Source organism: Rhinoraja longicauda, chromosome 1 (assembly GCF_053455715.1).
Source record: "Rhinoraja longicauda isolate Sanriku21f chromosome 1, sRhiLon1.1, whole genome shotgun sequence".
Classification (NCBI taxonomy): Eukaryota; Metazoa; Chordata; class Chondrichthyes; order Rajiformes; family Arhynchobatidae; genus Rhinoraja; species Rhinoraja longicauda.
The window spans coordinates 127,264,379-127,287,546 of record NC_135953.1 but is presented as its reverse complement, the minus strand read 5'-3'; the positions used below and the strand labels follow the sequence as shown (position 1 = coordinate 127,287,546).

The window sequence follows — 23,168 nt, the reverse complement described above, 5'->3', positions numbered from 1 at the left end:
GGTTCACAAGGATGATTCTAGATATGGATCTGTTGTCCTGTGCGTAAAAATGAGTTTAAACTATATTTATTGGAATATAAGAAAGGAAAGATAACTTAATCATCAGATGGTGACCAAAATCTCTTTTTCGCATATTTCATAACAAAATAGGAGGGTCTTTCGGCACATCACCACTTACTGTATGTTGGCTGCTGGAGCAAATCCAGAAGGTCATTAGGCCATAAGTGATAGGAATAGAATTAAGCCATTCGGCCCATCAAGTCTAAGCCACCATTCGATCATGGCTAATCTATCTCTCCCTTCTATCCCCATTCTCCTGCCTTCTCCCCACAACCTCTGACACCGGACTAATCAAGAATTATCTATCTACGCCTTAAAAATATCCACTGACTTGGCCTCCACAGCCTTCTGTGGCAAAGAATTCCACAGATTCATCACCCTCTGACAAAAGAAATTTCTCCCCATCTCTTTCCTAAAAGAACGTCCTTTAATTCTGAGGCTGTGACCTATGCACACCTGACCATAAAGGACAGTGATGTGTGAAATGGTCTGGCCGGACCTTGCTGTCCTTATGGTCAGGTGTGCATACCCCCTACAAACAGCATAGCAGTAAAACTCAGTTTATCTATGTGTTAGTAGTGTCCGTTTATGTGTGAGCTTTGGCCATTAATAAACGTAGTGAAATGCCTGTGTATGTGCTTGCCTCATTGACCTAAATAAATGAATGAAAAGTGTTCTCAGAGCGCAGTGCGTGTGTCAGCGTTTGATTTTAATGGTCAAAATGAATGCGACTAGAATCTTTGAATGAGATGTCATGATAAAGTACTTAGAAATTCAATAAATTCCGACACCTATTTTTTTTTAAATCACCAAAATCAACTTTATTCAAAAACAATATATTCCTTTGAAAGATGGATAACTGCACGCCAAAACCTTTTTTTTTAAACAGACACTTCACACGAACGCAAAAAATACCTAGAAATTTCACTGGACGGACCTTGCTGTCGGTTTGTTCACGTGTGAGTTGTGCTTGTGACACCTCCACATAAGTGCAGGTTTTCGTTGGTTGTCTTAGCTTGCCGTGGTCCCTGTCGTAGTGGACGTCCTAGGTAGCGAGGACTGAGTTGCCGGTTGTCGTCAGCTTGCCGTCGCCTATGTGGTAGGTTGTCTTAGCTTGTCGCGGGCATTGTCGTGGTCATTGTCGTGGACATTGTCGTAGGGTTAATTGTTTCGGCGATCTGCTACGACTTTGACAGTCGCCGGCAGTCACCTAAAAAATCGCCTAACTCAGGCCCTTAACTCAGTGAAATCACCCGTTCCTTTTCTGCTGAGATGCTGTCTGACTCGCTGAGTTATTCCAGCTTTCTGTGTCTATCTTCAATACTGTTCAATGTTTATGTTATATCTCGAACGCCCAGGAATGAAGGAGATTGCAGAGAGTGATACACATTGCCCGGTCCATTACACGTACTGACCTCCCAAGACTGAAGGGATCTATAGAAAATGCTGCCTTAAAATGTGAATTAAAGAGTAAAGAGGGAAATGGGAAAGAAACTAAACAGGGATGAGGCTTTTTGGATCAGGGTACAAGCAATTGCAGATGCTGATTTACTGTGGGTCAGGAAATGCAAGTTTGACTGTGTAACAAAAGCAATTTAGTTTAGTTTACTTTAGTTTGGTTTAGTTTAAAGATACGACATTGATAACAGGTCCTTTAGGCCAGTGAATCCATGCGACCCATTAATCACCCATTCGTTGATGCTGAATAAAGTAGTCTATTTTCCATTTACTGACCATAAAACAGAGAGAAAAAAAATAATTAATTATTCTCATATCCGAAGTGTTGAATAAACTATTCATAACTAAACTTCAGGTCTGTCCAAAAATGAAATAATATGAATAATATTTTTTTTAATCTTTTAATCCATTAAAATGCACACTAACAAAAGTTAAAGCTTTATATTACTTAAGTTAAAGTAGAATTGTAAATAACATCCAACTAAAATTGGAACATTTATTTTGGTTAAAATAAATGAAATGAAAGTGAACATTACTTCATTGAACAAGTCTTATTTGGAAAATAGGCTTCTTCTTGGTGGCCGAAGAACTTCCTCCTGGATCGCAATGAGTATTCCAGCCACCTAAAACACAAAGGGAATGGTTTTCACATGTCAACTCAAGAAAAAAACACACAACACAGTTTTGGCTTCATTGCCTGGCCTTTTTGGACCACTCCATAACCTTTCACTTTAATTGACATGTCTTTGGAAGAATGCTCTCAAATTTGGCTGCCAACAAAATTAATCTTCCTCCTGTTTCTGCTACTTGATGGCGTGCAAGCTGTGATCTTAACACAGAGATCCAAAACACATCCGATACCAATGCACACTGGTTTGAAATGAAATTGTGCTTCCATTTTAGAATTTAGAATTTAGAGATACAGCATGGAAACAGGCCCTTCGGCCCACCGAGTCCATGCCGACCATCGGACACCCGTTCTCACTAGTTCTATGTTATTCGATTTTCCTATGCACCAGGGGGAATTTACAGAGGCCAATTAACCCACAAACCCACATATCTTTGGGATGTGGGAGGAAACTGGAGCATCCGGAGAAAGCCCATGCAGTCACAGGGAGAACGTGCAAACTCCACACAGACAGTACCCGAGGCCAGGGTTGAACCTAGGTCTCTGGCACTGTGATGCAGCAGCTCTACCAACTGTGCCACTAGGCCACACACGAATTCTCAGCGATGGACAATATTCAAGACCTCTGCACATCTTGATCAGAGTTTGGGACTGAGGAGCAGGGAGGACAAATTTAATCCAGATAACAGTGAACAGAGCCATTTTTTGTCTGATAATCACTGTGATCAATTGTCGCACATTTTCCAGCTTTGTTGCATTTTCCTTCCAGGTTTGATGTAACCATTGGTACCAAGGGGTTAATAAAGTCAGCAGGTAGTTTCTCTGTTCAACCTGAAATGTGATTCATTTCAGATTCCTTCGAAGCGTCCAGCATAATAGAAATGGCAGCACGGAGATGCAGCGGTCGAGCTACTGATTTACAGCACCAGAGACCCAGGTTCAATCCTGGCTACGGATGCTGTCTGTATGGAGTTTGTACGTGCTCCCTGTGACAGCATGGATTTTCATCGAGAACTTTGTTTTCCTCACACACTCCAAAGATGTACGGGTTGTAGATTAATTGGCTTGGTATATATGTAAAACATTGTCTCTAGCATAGGATAGTGTTAATGAGTGGGGATCGCTGGTCGGTGTGGACTAGGAGGGCCGTAGGGCCTGTTTCCACGCTGCATCTCTAAACTAAACTAATCTAAAGCAGTCTTTATTCAATATAGATAGCTTTGAGTGTTATGGGATCCTCAGTTATACAACAAAGACTATGGAAATATACACAATCAGAATGCAATCTGTAGCCCAGACTAGCTTTGACTCATGATAAGCTATCCAGGTACAATTGCAGCTCTGGCATCCAGCTGTAATGTGGAGAATTCCCTAGTTATATCTGATGTACAAAGACCAGGACAAACTCCATTTGGCTACATAAACCTAATCAGTCAATCGTCAGCAAACGGATGGAATATTTCAGTGGCAGTGCTATCAGCAGCAAAGTGTGAAACCAGCTGTGGTCATCGGGCCTCAAGGGGAAAACACTCCAATGGTTGGAATCATATCTTGCACAAAGGAAGGTGCCAATGATTATAGGCGGGCAATTAGCCTAGCCCTGGAACATCATTTCAATATTTCCACAGGGCAGTCGCCTTAAACTCAACCATCTTCATCTTGCTTCTTCAATGATCGTTCTTCCATTGCGAGGGTGGAGGTAAGGATGCTGACCAGTGTGAAACATGGAGTGTGAATTCCATTCGCAAAAGATCAGCAAATGAAGCAACTTAAATGGATAATATGTAGGTTTGAGTTATTGTGACAAGTTATTGCACTACATCAGTCTGAAGAAGGGTCTCGGCCCAAAATGTCGCCCATTCCTTCTCTCCAGAGATGCTGTCTGTCCTGCTGAGTAACTCCAGCAGTTTGCGTCTACATACAAGTACCATGCATTGATCATCTTCAACAGAGAGAGAGACAAACCACCTATATTTGATCTGTAATGGCATTACCAATGCTACCTCCTTCACCATCAATGTCCTGGGGATCACAATAGACTAGAACTCAGTCAGAACAGCCACTCCAATGCTGTGCCTACTAAAACCAGTCAAAGGTTAAGAACCTTGCACCAAAATTATTAGAATTATCATAATTATTAAGGGATTAGACACGCTAGATGTAGGAAAAATGTTCCTGGTGTTGGCGGAGTCCAGAACCAGGGGGTCACAGTTTAAAAATAAGGGGTAGGGGCCATTTAGAACTGAGATGAGGAAAAAAAAAATTCACAGAGTTGTGAATCTGAGGAATTTTCTGCCACAGAAGGCAATGGAGGCCAATTCACTGGATGTTTTCAAGAAAGAGTTAGATGTGGGTCTTAGGGCTAACGGAATCAAGGCATATGAGGAAAAAGCTGGAACGGGGTACTGATTCTGGATGATCAGCCATGATCATATTGAATCGAAGGGCCAAATGGCCTCCTCCTGCACTTATTTTTTTCTATGATTGGCGGTGCTGGCTCAAAGGGCCGAATGGTCTACTCCTGCACCTATTTTCTAAGTTTCTATGTTTTTTAAATGATTCTCCTCCTGACACTCCAAAGATAACTAACAGATAGAATTCAGAGTTACCTGGATGAGTGTGGGTTGAACGAGATCAAGAAGGTCATCCAGGACAAAGCATCCTGTTTAATTGGCACACCATCCACTGGGTCATTCATTCCATCAACCACCAGCATGCTATGACGGCAATGGGCACAACCAATAGAATGCACTGCAACTACTCACCTAGTCTACTTGGATGTTATCTTCCAAACCTATGAGCTCAACAACTAAAGGGGACAAGGACAATGGTGCATGGAGGTCCAATGGAGGCACCATCTCCCTCCCACATGTTCCGTTCTATGTCACATAATGCATTTCCATTCTGTCATTGTCGGTAGGGTTCATTCAAGGAATTCCCTCTCCGGTTAGACCGGAGGAATAATGTCACCGGAAGGACTCAATTCAAAACATCTCTCCCACACCAGCTTCTCGAAGGCAATTAAGCACGGCAATAAATGCCGGCTCTGCCAGTGATGACCAGTTCTCATAAACGAAGGGTCTCGACCTGAAGCATCACCTATTCCTTCTCTCCAGAGATGCTGCCTGCCCGCTGAGTTACTCCAGCATTTTGTGTCTATCTTCAGTTGAAAAAATAAGCTGGTTCAGAGTGTCCAACGTGAGAACAGCAGAGGAAGTTTGGAAGGCTCACCAAGTATTCTTGGCGTAAATATTCAGTTTGGACAAAAGTTAAAAAGAAAGTGCAAGAATCATTGATTATGCTTTTGCATGGATTTTACTGGGTCTAGGAATGTTGAAGATATAATGGAATAGCTGTGTGACTGGGATCAACTTATGGCAGAGGTTTAGACAGGTCAGCATATCTAGCCACAGCGGTAGCTTAGTGATTTCATACATGGTCGGAGTCTTCATTATCTGAAGATTATTGAGTTAAATAAAGTCATAGTAAAGGTGGCAATGTTATTCTCACTACAATGGGCAAAAACATCACTTATAGCACTGAAGGTGCTAAAGTTAAGTATAATTGTAGATTCCTCTGGGCTTTTACCAAGTGCATTGAATTGCAAAACATTGCTCTGTTCTAATGTCTAATAGTAAATACAATGTAAATATCTGAAACACGATGGAAGGCCACACAAATGTGGCCTGATCTATTGCGTATTTCCAGCATTTTTTGTTTTTGTTTTAGATTTCCAGCTTCTTTAGTTCTGTTTTGATTTTCATAATTAAAACTTCACTCTCAGAATGCTGGTTCCAAACAAATTCTCCGCATCCATCCTCACTTTCAACCATGGCAAGCATGTTTGCTATCTAATTGTCAAAAGGAAATTGTGCAATAATGTAAAATAAATCGCTTTCTTTTCATTGGAAAAATTGTGATATTGAAATAATATTCCCCCATCATTGCTATTCTTGGAAATATCTGTACTGACAGTTGAGTGACAGGTGGCAAAACAGTGTTAAGTTATGCAGTGCTCTGATTTTTGCTTGCTTGAAGAGTTGATTGCCATTACAGACATGAGCAGACTAATCAGTAAGAAGTATAATAAAACTGATATGAATTAAGTCCTTTACATACAAAGAGTCATTTAGAGAGTGTAGGTGATGAATGAACCAGGAATAATATGGGTCAAGAGGCTACACAGCACAGTTGATAGGAACTGGTCCAATATGTTATGCAACAACACTCTGATAATGGCAGAGTTCCATGATAGATTCCATGTTGTGGGTAAAATGAAGTGCACTATGGAGATTAGAAATGGTGGTGTTGACAGAGACAGTTCAGATGGTTTAGTTTAGTTTAGTTTAGAGATACAGGGCGGAAACAGGCCCTTCGGCCCTAGGGATCCGTGCTGACCAGCGATCCCCGCATATTAACACTCTCCTACACACACTAGGGACAATTTTTCACATTATCAAGCCAATTTATCTACATACCTGTATGTCTTTGGAGTGTAGGAGGAAACTGAAGATCTCGGAGAAAACCCAAGCAGGTCAGGGGGAGAACGTACCAACTACGTACAGCCAGCACCCGTAGTTGGGATCGAACCCAGGCACTGCAAGCGCTGCAATGCAGCAGTTCTACTGCTGCGCCACCGTGCCACCCGTACAGGTACAGCCTAGTAAAAAATTAGGCAAATGCAGGACAAGAAAGGGGACCTTCCTTTAAAACAAAGCGATATTTTGAACCAAATGTGACAAGTCAAAATACTAGTTTTAATCTGAATAACTGCAGTGAAAATTGTTCCATTTGAATAAAACTTTACCTCCCCCAAGACTAACATGGCTTTCGAACCACTCTTTTCCCACCTCCTCTCACATCTGAAAATCAAAACAAAAACTGCGGATGCTGGAAATCTGAAATGAAAATAGAAAATGGTGGAAACACTCAACAGGCCAGGCATCATCCGTGTGGATGGAGAAATATGCAACCGCACGAGATGCAACACCTGTCCCTTTACCTCCCCCCTTAACTCCATCCAAGGACCCAAACAGTCTTTCCAGGTGAGACAAAGATTCACCTGCATTTCCTCCAACCTCATCTATTGCATCCGCTGCTCTAGATGTCAACTTATTTACATCGGCGAAACCAAGCGCAAGCTTGGCGATCGCTTCGCTGAACACCTGCGCTCGGTCCGCATTAATCAAACTTATCTCCCGGTGACCGAGCACTTCAACTCCCCCTCCCATTCCCAGTCTGACCTTTCTGTCATGGGCCTCCTCCAGTGCCATAGTGAGGCCCACCGTATATTGGAGGAACAGCACCTCATATTTCGCCTGGGCAGTTTGCAGCCCAGTGGTATGAACATCGACTTGTCCAACTTCAGATAGTTCCTCTGTCCCTCCCGTCCCCTCCTCCTTCCCAGATCTCCCTCTATCTTCCTGTCTCCACCTATATCCTTCCTTTGTCCCGCCCCCCTGACATCAGTCTGAAGAAGGGTCTCGACCCGAAATGTCACCCATTCTTTCTCTCCCGAGATGCTGCCTAACTTGCTGAGTTACTCCAGCATTTTGTGGAGAAATATACTCTTTCCACAGGTACTGCCTGACCTGTTGGGTGTTTCCAGTATTTTTCTAATCTCTTGCACATCTCTTTCTTTTCTTCCAATCCTCTCCATGGCACTTTCTGATCGACATTCCAACCATCTTGATTACTTTAAATCTTGCCTATTCTCTCCTTCCTTCAAAAGCTTCCATAAAGTTTATTTCTTTGCTGATTATTTGATTGTTGCATCTATTTTCTGCAAAAGTGCTCTCTAGAAAGTTGGTAGCTGAAGAATATTTTAATAACTTTAATAACGTTCTGCAGACTTCTAGTTTGAAAATTGATTTAATTGAAAAATGTTATTAATAAGACTAAATTACATGCATAAAGATTAGCAAACAAAAACGAATGTAGCTGATATTAAAGGAGAACACAGCTGTGCACTGTATGGCATTTTAATAACACAGTAATCTAAAAACATCTCATTATGAGTTCATTAAAAATAGCTTTCACTATATTGTTTCAGAAGCTCAAAATAGCATCTCATCTCTTTGTAGGCAGTCCCTTGGGGTCAAGGATGGCTGGTGGTTTCTGACACTGTGGCTTCTGACGTGGTTGATAAGATCATTGTGAGACCCGCAGACTCTGGCACTGATTGGGGAGGAATGACTTGAGGGGATGTGCGGGCTGGTTAACTTGGAAGCCGAGGTGCTTCTTACACCATTTTGTAGGCTTGTGTGTGATCCAGATGACTCGAGATGCTGAATGCCGTCCTACATGCTCCTTCTCCATCTCGAGTGGCCACGCATCAAGGATTCTTGTGCGTCATTGGACATGTTACGCTTTTTCCAGCAGGCCTTTGAAAACATCCTCAAATAGTTTTCATATCCACCTCACAATTATTTTGGAAACTTGGAATAGAACGTTTGCTTTTGGGCCTACAAAACAATGTGGCCTGCCCATCGAAGCTGCCAGTGTAATCAGGAAGTCGATTCCTGGATGCATTGGATTGGGAGAAAACATTGGCATCAGCTCATTTAACCTGCCAGTGAATCTGGAAAATCTTGCAGAAACTACATTAGTAATAACCCACTAGTACTTTCTTGCAGAACCAACATTGTCAGTAACCGTACAGTACATTACGTAGGTTTCAAAGGCAGAATAGGCAGGGTAGGTGAGCTGGTGATGGTGATTTTGGAGATGGTCCTATATTTGTCACATGGTACAGTGAAATTAATTTTTGTACACAGTTTAGTGCAAGTATCACTATACATATACTATATATATATATATATATATATATATATATATATATATATACTATCACTATACTATACACTATACATATCACTATACATATCACCATTACCACAGTGAAGAAGGCACAGCAGAGACTCCACTTCCTGAGGATCCTCAGGAAGACCAACCTGCAGGAGAAGCTCATGATGTCCTTCTATCGCTGCTCCATCGAGAGTGTGCTGGCATACTGTATAACCACATGGTATGCCAGCTGCTCAGAAAAGGACAGGAAGGCCCTTCAGAGGGTCATCACGACAGCCCAGAAGATCATCGGCTGCTCACTGCCGCCCCTGGAGCACCTGTTCAGCCTGCGCTGCCTCAGTAGAGCAGGAAAAATAATAAAAGACCCATCCCACCCCGGCCACCGTCTGTTTGTTCTTCTGCCCTCTGGTCGACGTTTCAGGTCGATCAAATCCCGAACAAACAGACTCAAGAACAATTTTTACCCCAGGGCCATACGAGAACTGAACACTACTTTCTGCACTAGGTCACACTGTTAAAACTTTTGTATTTAATATATTGGTATTTATTTGTTTTGCATTTATTGCATATATGTTTTTTACGCACCATCAGGATTGCTATTTTTTAATTTCGTTGCACTTGTTGCAACGACAATAAATGAATATTATTATTATTATTATTATTATTATAAGCACTTAGATACATTTCAGATACAGCTCAAATGTATAATAGTACACTAATACAGTATACAGCATCGCCAGTTTGGTGCCATTTTCAAGACCCAGTAGTTGTAAGTGCAGGGATCTTGATCTGACCATGAAGGCCCGTTGTCCTGGTGGTATTGCAGGGTCAGCCTGTTTAAGCTAGAAGAGTTGCAAAATTATCAAGCAGATTATGACAGTGGCTGTCAGAGGGGGATATACTGGAGGATTAATCTACTCAGGCGATATGGGTATTACTTAGAAACAAAATAGGTGCAATGGGGTTGTCTTAATGGGTGACTTTAACTTCCCCAATATTGACTGGGACTTGCTCAGTACCAGACACAATTTGTGAGGTGCAACCAAAATAATTTCTAGAAACTGTATGAGGATAGTCCAACCCGAGAAGGGAATGTGTTGGGAAATGAGCCTGGCCAGGGGAACGGTGTTTCAATGGAAGAGCATTGAAAAGAGTGAGTCAGAGTGAGGCCAAATTGGAGGAACAGCACCCCATATTTCGCTTGGGCAGCTTACAACCCAGCGGTATGATTTTTGATTTCTCTAACTTCAAGTGACCCTTGCATCTCTTCGCTTATTCTTTTACTCATGATCACCTTCCTTAAGCCAACAATGGACCATTGTGGGCTTCACCTTTCCTTGATCATCGTTGATGGCTTTGATCTGTCTTTTTACATGTCTTTCATAAATTTGCTCCATGTACCTTTTCATATTGCTTGGTTTCCCTTTCCCCTGACTCTCAGCCTGAAGAAGGGTCTGGACCCAAAATGTCACCTATTCCTTTTCTCCACAGATGCTGCCTGATCCGTTGAGTTACTCCAGCTTTTTGTGGCTATCCATAAGTTTTAAGATTGTTTTGAATAGAGAGAAGACTGGACCTTGCAAGAAGGTACTAAATTGGAGTAAGGGAAACTACAACTTTATTAGGCAGGAGCTTGGGAAGGTAAACTGGGAGCAATTGTTATTGGGCAAGTCCATATCTGACATGTGGGAGTTGTTTAAAAAGTTGATTGAAGTTCAGTACCAACATGTTCCAGCAAAGAGGAGTGATAAGGATGGAAAAGTAAGGGAACCTTGGATGACCAAAGAGGTTGTAAACCTGTTCCAAAAGTAAAAGGAAGCACATTCAAGATTTAAGAGGATGGAATCAGACAGGGTCTCTGAGGAATATAAAGAAATGAGGAAAGACCTCAGGCAGATGTTTATAAGGGCCAAAAGAAACAACAAGCTCGACCTGGTGCGTTGGATTAAAGAAAATCCTAAAGCTTTTTATATGTATATTAAACACGAGGATAACCAGGGAGAAGGTAGAATTGCTCAAGGATAAAGGAGCTTGGAGTTTGGGATGTAGGCGAGGTATTAAATTACTACTTTGCATTTGTTTTCATTGAGGAAAAGGGCATGGACGACAATGAAATCAGTGTGGAGAATACTACAATGCAAGGGAAGTTTGAGATTAAGAAGGAGGAGGTGTTGGGGGTCTTGAAGAACATTGTTGGATAAATCCCCAGGATCTGATAGGATTTATCCCAGGTATTTGAGAGTGGCAAGATAAGAGATTACGGGAGCCTTGGCAAAAATCTCGGCATCTTCTCTAGCCACAGGCAAGGTCCCAAAGGACTGAATAATGGCTAATGTTGTTCCTTTATTTAAGAAGGGAAGTAGAGAGAACCCAAGGCATTGTAGACCAGTGAATCCCGTGCCAAGCTATAGGAGAATATTCTTCTGGATAGGATTTACTCCTGTTTGGAAGAGAATGGATTAATTAGGGACACTCATCATGGCTTTGAACACAGCAGGTCGTATTTTACTAAATTGATTGAGATTTTTGAGGAGGTGATGAGGGTGACCAATGAGGGTAGGGCAGTTGATGTTATATACATGGACTTCAGTAAAGCATTTATTAAAGTCCTCCATGATAGGCTGTTTCAGAAAACTAAGATGCACGGGATCAACAGAATTTGTCATATAGATTCTGAACTGTCTGACTGAGACAAGTCAGAGGGCTGTGGAAGACAATATTCAGGCTGGAGATCTGTAACCAGTGGAGTTCCATATGGATCTGTGCTGAGACCTCTGATGTTTGTGATATATAGCCAAGATGGTTGATAGATTTGCACATTACACCAAGATTGCTGGAGTTGCGGACTATGAGGAAGGCTGTCAAGGTATGCAGCAGGATAAGGCTCAGCTATAGAAATGGATGGTAAAATGGTGGATGAAGTTTAATCCAAGCAAGTGTGAACTGTGGCATGATACAATCAATGGCATGACCCTTAACAGCAATGCTGTACATAGGGATCTTGGGGACTGTCCATAACTTCCTGAAAGTGGCAACATAGAGTATTAGAGTCAGAAAGTCATGATGCAGCTTTATAGAACTTTAGTTCGGGCACATTTGGAGTATTGCGTGCAGTTCTGGTCACCCAATTGCAGGAATTATGTGGAAACTTTGGAAAGTGTGCAGTGGAGGTTTACCAGAATGATGCTTGGATTAGCTACAGAGTGACGTTGGACATACTTGGATTATTTTCTCTGGAACGCCGGAGGTTGCGAAGAGACCCGATAGAAGTTATATAAAATTAAGAGAGGCATAGATAGGATAGACAGTCAGAACCTTTTCCTCAGGATGGAAATATCATATACTCGAGAGCGTAGCTTTAAGGTGTGAGGGGCAAAGTTTAAAGGAGATACAGGGCAACCTTTTTTGCACAGAGGGTGGTGAGTGCCTGGAACACGCTGCCGGGGGTGGTGGTTGAGGCAGATACGATAGTGGCATGTATGAGACATTTGGCTAGAGATATGGATCTGCAGGGAATGGAAGGATATGGATTATGTGGAGGTAGATTAGAGCTAGTCTTGGCATCATTTTTAGCACTGACATTATGGGTTGAAGGGCCTGTTTTTGTGCTGTACTGTTCTTTGTTCTATATGACTGCAATCTTTCAAAGATATGTCAATTAAAGTCAAAGGTTATGGGGTGGTCCAAAAAGGCCAGGCAATAACCCCAAAACTCTGTCATGTGTTTTTTTCTGGAACTGACACATGAAAATCATTCCTTTGTGGAATATTCATTGTGAACCAGGAGGAGGTTCTTCGGCCACCAAGACGAAGTATATTTTCCAAATAAGACTAGTTCATTGAAATAATGTTCACTTTCATTTGATTTCTTTTAACAAAAAAAAATTATGTTACAATTTTAGTTGGATGTTATTCTTTAACTTACGTAATATAAAGCTTTAACTTACATTAGTGTGCATTTTAATAAATTAAATTAGATTGAAACTCATTCATATTATTTGTTTTTGGCTAGACCTGAAGTTTAGCCATGAATAGCCTATTCCACATTTCGGCTATGAGAATAATTAACATTTTTTTAAATCTTTTTTTTTTTTCTGTTTTATGGTCAGTAAATGGAAAACAGACTAATTTATTCAGCATCAAAGCAGCCTACAGTGCTTGGAAACTCTACAGGCCTTGGGTTCGACCCATCAGCTGATAAAAATGGCTCTTGGGATTACCAAAGCTGTCAAATGATACCTTCTGAAGTGCTTGTTTGTTTATAATAAGAATCTCATCTACGAGGAGTGGGAGCTCTGGAAGGGCCTAACACAAACTGCGAGGATGATGTCTACCTGTAATGACACTGCGGAGAAAGCAGCACATTTGACAGATGAACCAAATGATCTGACAATGTAATGGCATGAGTGTATGGAATGCACACCGCATACAAATAAGCTTCATTAGTCTTGAGCTTATATGCCTCATCATTATGGCAAGGATTCTATCCTTTAACACAGCACTCATGTGCCTTCATGTCCTTCATGTTTTCCCCAGTGCACCCTCGATTACTGAATGCTGTCTATGTTTATTTCAAGAAATAATTCTCAATTTCTCTTGAATGGGGAAGAAACAGCTCATTTCATGTCAGAGTCAAGAAAAGCATCCTGACAGATGGACATGAATATATTATTTAATTCGACGAGATTGGATATACTGCGCTAAAAGGTTTTGGGACAATCAAAGGATAGGAGCATTCCAGCCACAGATCTTTCACTTACTCTAAAGGTTTGCAAAAATAATACTCCGTTAAATTGATTGCCTGCAAGAGACTTTCGAGACACTTGTAAACAGACTTGAGATAAGCATTCTGTTTTTTTCAGCTTTGGCACGGAGACATTAAATTTCAGGCATTTCCAGAGCCAAAAGGGTATGATAACCTAGGTCAGTGCGATCCCTCCCAACCTGTAAATCACCACGGACACACATCCTGACCTACACTCCCACAGATTGGACGCATTGGACACAATCTTCCCATCTTTACTTCTGTACTTTCTTTGCTGGGCTTGTACATTTACTGCTTTCACATGCGTCCTTGCAACAGACTGAACACCAGATTATATGTGTATGAAGGAACTGCAGATGCTGGTTTAAAACCAAAGATAAGCACAAAATGCTGGAGTAACTCAGGGGGACAGGCAGCATCTCTGGAGAGAAGGAATGGGTGACTTTTCGGGTCGAGACCCTTGTTCAGAGTTACTGCAGCATTTTGTGTCTACCAGATATATGTGGCTTATTTACGCTTCAGAGGCAAGAGAGTCAAGAGTATTTTATTGTCACATGTCCCAGATAGAACAACGAAATTCTTACTTGCAGCAGCACACCAGAATATGTAAACATAGTACTCTGTAAACAATGTAATAACCAAAAGCTTCCAGGATCCGGTATTTGATTGTCAGCCATAGAAGCTGGGCATCTATGTATGCATTCAATGATGAATGTTACAGCACGCATAGGCAAAATTAAGATCTATACTGCAACTTTTCATGCAATGTATATCTACTTACTTTACATGGTAAAACATTAAAATAGAATAGCACACTTTGTAAAAAAATCACCAGATATTTTTTGAAGAAATGTCACTTGTTAGGTTTAATTTCAGCTACATGGCGAGCACTTCAAATGAAGTATTGTTGAATTATCATCAAGGTTAACATTTTTTAAAAAGACTCCAAAGATCCAAAGCAAGCTCCCTTAAAAAACTGTCCTAGAAAAATTGCCAACTCATCTCCCCTGTGACTCAAAGCTTAAACTCTCATCTGCAAGACTGTCGTTCCAAAAGTGTAATCTCTCTCAGTTTTTATTGCGTTCAATACTCTGAGATGGAATGTGACGCTTCAATGATCTCATACCACTTCACTTGACATACGAAAAATAAAAATATTTATCATTTTATGATATATGTCAACCTAGTTCAAGAACAACCAGTGGGTCAAAGCTAACAGTAAAACAGTAATCATAAATTTTATTTATCATATTCAACACTTCCAAAGTAACTATGCCCAGAATTATTTTTTTTAACTTCCTCTAAGAACTTTAATTATACTGATTTTATGTCCAAGATGCATTTATTCCTGGTGATTAAAGTGTTGGAAATAGAAACAAGATTTTTTGGACTCAATCTACAGACTCCTGTATTGACAAGCCTACTAGATTTCTCAGTCTAAGAGGTGGGAATCTGGGGAAGGAGGCCAGGAGTGGCAGACACCTACCAGGAGGCCACGAAGAAGCCGAGCGGCGGATCCCCACGGCCAATCTCTGGGTCGGTGGAGCCCCGCGACCAGACACTGGGTCGGCGCTGTGGAGACGTCAGGAGTGGGCTCGGTGGCGGTCGTCGGGGAGGTCGGGTTGGCGATCGACGAGGAGGTCTATGCAGCGGTCGATGAGGGCGCCGCCAATAGTGGTCGGCGTTTGTCGAGGGCGCCGGTCGTTGAGGTCAGTGGTCGTTGAGGATGCCGGTCGAGGTTGGCGAACATTGGCCAAGGTCGGGCCGGCGGCTGAGGTCGAGGATGGTGCTGCTGGTCGAGGACTGACCACGTGGGTGCCGGAGGACATAGCGCTGAGAACAAAGGAGGAGCCGGCATGAGGGAACCATCATGATGCGGGGGGGGGGGGGGGGGGGGGGGGAGGATGAAGGACAAAGGAGGACCTGACGTGGGATACTCTGTCGGCGCTCTTTCTGTGGCGACTCTTTGTGTACCTTGGCTATGCAAAACAAAGAATATCACTGTGGCTTGTCACATGTGACAATAAAATATTCATTCATTCATTCATTCATTCATTCATTCATTCATTCATCAAGTATGTACTGGCCTCATAGACTCCATGAGGAGTTACCTGCACAGTGCAGGTATCTCAAATCTGAGATATACCTGGACCAGAAGACTGCATTTAAACCTACACTTTGCTCTATGCTTGAAAGCCAGCAGATGAGAACAGGAATCTGCTAGCTTCTAAATAGAAGATTTCATGCTTCAACTTGGATACGCCCAGCTTGTGATACCTGAGGATTACGAGGGTTCTTCTCAAGAGCTTTGAAAGTTGGAGAAATGTCTCCTTTCTCATTTAATGCAACAGGGAGATCCATTTCCCATGATCTTATCTTGACTTCCATCAAGGTTGACAAGTAATAGGCGTACCCATAGCATTTGTATCTAGGCCATGCATCTAGAAACTCCATCAGATTGGCGGATTTGTGAGAAACACACTTCATGACAAGGGAGGCCACAGTTTCACTCCTCCCCTGGATCCTTGGTCAATTTGTCTATGTTTTCTCACAGCATCCAAAATTCCTGTGGTTAGAAGTCTGGCCCGTAGCTTTATCTGCATTCCAATTCCATATATGGATATACACCTGCCTCGGTCAGCTTTGCATTAGAGGTCAACCACACCATTTAAATTTAGCTTTAAGTTTAAGTTTACCTACCAAATGTAGCTTTGAACTAAGGACAAAGATCACTGACCACTGAGTAATGTATGTCCACTCACCATTAAGTCAATTTTTTCCCCTTAAAAAGCAAAACAATTCCTTCAAAAATGATGCTCATAATACCAATTAAAAATTACACCTTCTAATTTATGTTTCTCTCCACAGGTATTCAGGCCAAATATTAATTGGTTTGAAAATGTAGTTTGAAATTAATTAGCTTGAAGTTAATTTTCATTGGATCGGTACTTAGAACAAAAACTGATACAGTTTCAGATGTCATTGAAACAAGTTTATATCTTATCTTTCCTTCACAATTACAAACATTTACAATAAAGAAGCTTTAGGAAAGATGTCATGAAGTTAAACATTTGAATGGGACTGGTCAGGCAACCCATTTACCCACATTTTCCAGCTCAGACGTGAATAAATCTTTTTAACCAAAATAAACTATTTAGAATAAAAAACATATACAAAATAAGAACTGTGCAAGAATTCTTCCAACGTTCTCATACATTAATTAGCATTGTATTTGGGAGTGTTCACAAAAATATCATTATTCCCTTACAAATTAGTTGTCTGCGAAGTAGAATTTCTTTCCAGGTGCTGTGTGACTGTTCTTATCCAGCGACAATTTATATCTGTGCAGTGCCCTGTTAATTAAGCTGTTAAAATCAAACAAGGGCGAATTAATGTCTTAACATAGTATTTTATAATTAGCCGTTGTTGTCGTTGATAGTTTCTGAATTGACACACACACAAAAGTAAATATTATGTGCTGCATCGATTGCTCAACATAATGAGCCAATGGAAGGGTTAACATTCAAGACAAACAAAATAGCACTATCTCTGTGGGTGGCCATCCAGTGAACTGAGCTGAAGAAATGTGTCAGGGAATTAATGATATCTTGTTCTATGTCACTTTGACAACGTGTCCAGTGAAGGTTACTGAGAAAATTGTCAGGTCACAATGTCAGATAAGGCAACCTCTTGTGGGAAAAATGCCATAGATCAGACTGCTGCCAGGTTTAGAACTCTTCGACATGTGCAGAAAGTAGCTAATAGGTGATAATTCTGTTCCTTCTGAGTGTACATTCATCCTAAAGACACGTTGAAGCTGATCTCATGCCTTTTAACTAACCATTTTGTTGCTCATCATGCCTTTGAGTTCAGATTTTTCACATTGCAGTGTTTGCCACCATTTTCTGCAATGAGCTTGCTGCTTGGACCGGAGATGAAGTCACAATTCAATAAATTTGAATTAAATGGATTCAAAATTAATTGGACTTGATACGTCACAAACTCAGAGATATCAATGATGGTGAGTGGACTTTGTTGCGTTGGTTCTGATGCTAAAATTTCCCCTGTCAACACAGCACAAGTTATCCACAGACCGAAACTCCCTTGACACAGCTGAAACAGTAACAGCCAATCCATGATAGTCATCTTTTCAGCAGTGTGAAGAACATTTTTCAAACGCACATTACTCTTGTGATTCGAGAAACCTAAAAAGCTGAGTAACCAGCGGGGTGGCACGGTGGGGCAGCGGCAGAGTTGCTGCCTTACAGCACCAGAGACCTGAGTTCCATCCTGACTACAGGTGCTGCCTGTATGGAGTTTGCACGCTCTCCCCGTGACCCAGTGGGTTTTCTCCTGGTGCTCTGGTTTCCTCCCACACACCAAAGATGTACAGGTTTGTAGGTTAATTGTCTCTGATAAAGATTGTAAATTGTCCCTTGTGTATAGGATAGTGTTAGTGTATGGGGATCGCTGGTCGGCATGGACTCAGTGGGCTGAAGGGCCTGTTTCTGTGCTGTATCTCTAAACTAAACAAAATAAACAATACTGAGAAACCAAACAAAGCAAGGGAAAACAGAAGTTAACAATTCATTCAAAGACCCCTCTATCAACAGGATGGAAAAATGGCTTTCAACTGTTAACTCTGCTTCTATTTCCACAATATCTGCCCAAATCTGCACAAATCTGCCCAATCTGTTGAATGTTTCTAGCATTTTCTGTTTGGGACCTTTGTGCTTTCAGGCGCGATGGGGCCTATTTTGTGCTACACTTTGAATTAGGCTAAGTTAGGGTACTTAGATAATGAAAATGTCCTTTGCACTTATAGCAGTATTCCAAATTCTCACCCAAATTTCAGAAAATTAGATTTTGCCTATTTCAGAAACCTAGGAAGAAAGCTGTGAGAGTAACATAAAACATTGTTCTTCCCAAACACAGTGCAGTATTATCAAGCCTCAGTCTGATAATTCATCCAAACTGGCAACAAAGTGGCACTCCTTCAATAGAATAGTGGATATTCTATTCAATTCTATTAACTTAAATTCAGTCTCAAGGTCTGGCTTGGGAGGTAAGTCCACAATCTTCCAAATCAGAGGCAGGAGTGCCATTCATTGAGTTAAGCTGTCACTTATCTGCCAGCTTTGTCTGAGCACTAGGTATTAAGATGTGTGTAAATAGAATTTCCATTGTATTTCTGGTGAAATTACAGTGAAGGAACAGGAGCTGCAAGATATCCTCTTGCCCACCAACATTGATGATAGTTGCTTTGAGATGCTGTGATTTCTTAAACTCACCTTCCAAGCCTCTCCTCATGATTTAAATTTTCCTAATATTTTACACAGATCCTAGTTCACATCCATCTCGCTTCTTCCAAGAACTGTTCAGAGACAATATTGCTTTATCAATGCTGTTCATTAAAGGGCCTGCGCGCAAGTTGAGTCACTTGCTAACTGCTCAACAAGCATTGAAGGACAATTATTATAGTGGAAACATAATTAGTTCATTTATTAAATTTTTGTTGAAAATTTTTAACTTAGTTTAGTTTCATTTATTGTCACGTGTACCTAGGTACAGTGAAAAGTTTTTTTATTACATGCCAACCAGTCAGCAGAAAGACTTGGGGTATGTGTTGTAGACTGGATGTTCCTGCAATTAACCAATGAGGAATGGTATCAAAAATCATTCACACATTTTGGATGAAACAGAATTTAGTCGTTTAAATTATTGTTGCATTGAAATTGCAATTGGGTGAATAATTAAATAGGTGTGGATAAAACTTAATCAACCTTATGCAAGCATACATGAGCAGATTATATTTACGTAACAGCACAATTTAAACTTCATTACTTCACCAAACTTGCAAAGAATCACTAAAACCAACAAGACAACTTCTTGCGCTGGTAAATCTAATTTCACTCATTTTCTGTTTATATCATTTCTCAGGGGAGAAGTATTGCTAAATTCTACCGAGTCCAAAGCTTGTTTGACTAACCAAGGGGTGGATGATGTAGCACATAAAGGTTCGGAAGCATTGTGGGTCAGTCTGCTCTATTGATCTGCTCACTTACAGTGGAATTTTAGAAGCCCCTCATTTCTTCCCACTTTCTGCATCATCACTAATTCCTGTCCAAGAGACGGCCATCTGGCAGTGAGGATTACCTCAGGCTAGGCAAAGGTTCCTGCTGGCAGTAACTGAGGGAGTGAGGATGCAAAGCCAAATGAGGCTGGTGACCAGAGGTCAGGGAACACTATTCCCTTTCCAAACAGGATTCCATGGACTCACTCTGCATTATGTTCCTCCCATTCATTTACAATTTGCCAATTTGTAGGTTAATTGGCCTCTGAATATTGCCCCTGGGCTGTAGAGAATTTTGAATGCGAAATTGGGATAACATAGAACGGCTGAGCGATGGTCCACATGGACTAGGTGGGCTGAAGGGCCTGCTTCCATGCGGTATTTTTTAGTCAGTCAAACAATCAATCAAAATGGGAATGTAAAAGAAACTGACCTTGCATTTATACAGCAGCTCCCACAAAATTCTTTACAGCCCGTGAAGTTAATTGAAGTAAATTAGAATGAAGTGGTGGCATTTGTCGCGGAAATATTAGTGCAAATTAAGTGTTTGTATTAGAAAAACATACTCCATCACATTCGCAGATATTTGGGTTACCTGTAAGATTTTCCTCCAGTCCTTGACATTTTCCTGGGATTTTGCATTATTTTGTTTAACACAGGAGTTCCATGGGACATCGTATTACTTTTGTGTGTGCTGTCAAAATCATTCTGTAAACTTGTTCTTCAAATAGAAATGTGTAAGAAGGAACTGCAGATGCTGGTTTAAACCGAAGATAGACACAAAAAGCTGGAGTAACTCAGCGGGACAGGCGGCATCTCTGGAGAGAGGAATGGGTGATGTTTCGGGTCGAGACCCTTCTCAGACTCGAGTCAGGGGAAAGGGAAACGAGAGATATAGAAGGTGTGTAGAGATCTCGAACAAATGAATGAAAGATATGCAAAAAGTAACGATGATAAAGGAAACGAGCCATTGTCAGCTGTTTGCTAGTGAGAACGAGAAGCTAATGCGACTTGGGTGGGGGGAGGGATGGAGAGAGAGGGACTGAAGAAATGTCATCCTGTCCCGCTGAGTTACTCCAGCTTTTTGTGTCTATCTTCAAATAGAAATTATAGTTTAGGAAGCAATTGCCATACAAGAGATAACCACAGTTTCTGATCCATTAGAACGAATCATGCATTCTGTATTTCTAATGTCCCTCGTTGTCTTTTTATTTCTGCTTCTTCTTGTGTTGGAATGGTCCTTTTTATATTTTCTAACTTTTGTCCACAAGTACTGTGACAATTTTCATTCCATCACACCATCGCGCATCACCAGAGCAAGGTTAATTAAAAGCTGTGATGACACTCACTTCTTGTTTGTATGGACTGCATGCAGTTCAGTTTTCAGTCCTTTAAACTGCACTCATGAAGGAGGAATTAGAAGCTGTATAGTTTGAGCTGCAGATAATCCCCGGCTGATTAACACAATTCTCATCAGCCACAGCTTCAGAAAGTGCTCATCTCGTGGTGTTGATAAGACGCTTCAGTCACAAAACAGGCCACAGAAACATTGCTGTAGTTGAGGCCTCCCATCACCAGGGGCCAGGCCTCCTCACCCAACCTCCACCCACCCCATCACTGACCAACAAACCCCGCCCCCCCCCCCTGCCCCCACCCCACCACAGCTACTCCCACAAGGTCACTTGGTCAAACCAACTAATCCTCTGGCTGTTTTAAGCTTGTCACAGAGCATCCCTGATCCACCCCAACAGGATACCCACAAAAGCTAGAAACAAAATGCTGGAGTAACTCAGCGGGACAGGCAGCATCTCTGGAGAGATGGACTGGGTGACGTTTTGGGTCGAGACCCTTCTTCAGACCCGAAACATCACCCATTCCTTCTCTCCAGAGATGCTGCCTGTCCCGCTGCGTTACACCAGCTTTTTTTGTCTATCTTCGGTTTAAACCGGCATCTGAAGTTCCTTCCTACACAGGATACCGACAAATCCCGTGCCAAACTGTCGGCCTTCAAACACTGAAAATGGACTAACAAAAGCTATAAGAATGGACTCCAAATTTATTTATTCAATGGATTGGATGTCCTGCTTTTAATACGAACTAAATTCATTGGCAAGCAAGAAGTCCGTTGTCAGAGTATTGCTTACCACTGTGATATATCAATCAACTTGAGATCAACCAGAATAATCTGCATACAGTTCAATATGTGCCCATCTGCATAGTCTGTAATGGATATGGTGTCTGGCTGAGCCCCCTTGATTAATTCTGTACACGGACCATTAAAAGAAACAAGGGAACTGAGGTTTACAAAGCATATCTAATGAAAGTGAACACAGTGTAACCCTTGCCAAACACAGGATGTTTTCTCCCATCAGTCTGGTCGGTGTAAATTTGTCATTTTTGGAGTGCCTATCCATTAGCTCTGTGCTGACCTTTTCACTTCAGCGCCCACCACTGATTTGACTGACATCCCATTCAGATATCTCTGAAGGGTATGGATGCTTGAGCTTCTCGCAATTGAGTATTATTGACTGTCAGTCACTTGAATCCAAAAAATGCACAGGCACATATAAGTTAGCTTTAGGCTACCTAGGTAGAAACATTTTGGCATCACAGCTTCAAGAAGTTTGCAGTAGAACTGCAGTACCATGTCTACAATTGGACACTAAGTGGGTCAGGAATCATCTTTGATTATGACTTTATTCTGCAGGTTATTTTGCTGTTGGAAAGTATTGTAAGTATGATTGGAAACAAACAGCACAGACAAGTTATTGTTGTGTCCTGGATCTTTCTCTCCAATAAACTATTTTAAAAACAGTGGTACTTTACCAAACAAATGGATGAATCATATTCCTATTCCTGTGGTTGTATACCCTGAGAGACAAATGCGCCACTTAAAAGCAAATGTTTCTCCTTCTCATTTAACTCTTATAGCCCAGACATTATTTAGGTAATTCTATGTGCATTGCCCCAGGCTAACAAACCCTTCCTACAACATGTTGCCTAGAGCTGAACATTCCAGCTCTAGTCTAATCAGGCCTTTGTAAAACTGTAATAGAACATCCACCACCTTATTCTTTCATTCTCTAGATATCAAGACTGGCTTTCCATGTGTCTTTGTGATTATTTTCTATATCTGCATAGGTAAATGCATCTTTTTCACTTTGCTTCTAGTTTCTAACATTTCAGAAATTCTGACTCTTTGAGATCGAATTTGGATGACATATTTGCCTACTTTGAACTCCATATGAAAGTTTTGCAGATTTGTTGAATCAAGTAATACATATTTGATATTCCCCAATATACATGTACATGTCTTTGAGATCAGCCTGATTTGTAACATAATGCCTATCGCCACTTGCCATCAGTCAGCGACTTTTC

At 41.3% G+C, this 23,168-nt stretch overlaps 1 long non-coding RNA gene across 2 annotated transcripts in view; it reads right to left on the bottom strand.

Annotated features, from left to right (window-relative positions):
• Nucleotides 1-1,331: 1,331 nt before the first annotated feature.
• Nucleotides 1,332-23,168, bottom strand: part of LOC144600638 (uncharacterized) — a 67,648-nt gene continuing 45,811 nt past the window's right edge. Inside the window, exons 1-3 of one of the 2 annotated variants that reach the window (XR_013548163.1) lie at nucleotides 15,204-15,300; nucleotides 2,055-2,141; nucleotides 1,332-1,789 (exon numbers count right to left, since the gene is read on the bottom strand). This is a non-coding gene — a long non-coding RNA (uncharacterized LOC144600638). Of the gene's footprint in view, nucleotides 1,790-2,054; nucleotides 2,142-15,203; nucleotides 15,301-23,168 lie in introns of those variants that run through there. The other variant, XR_013548164.1, reaches the window with a different exon arrangement.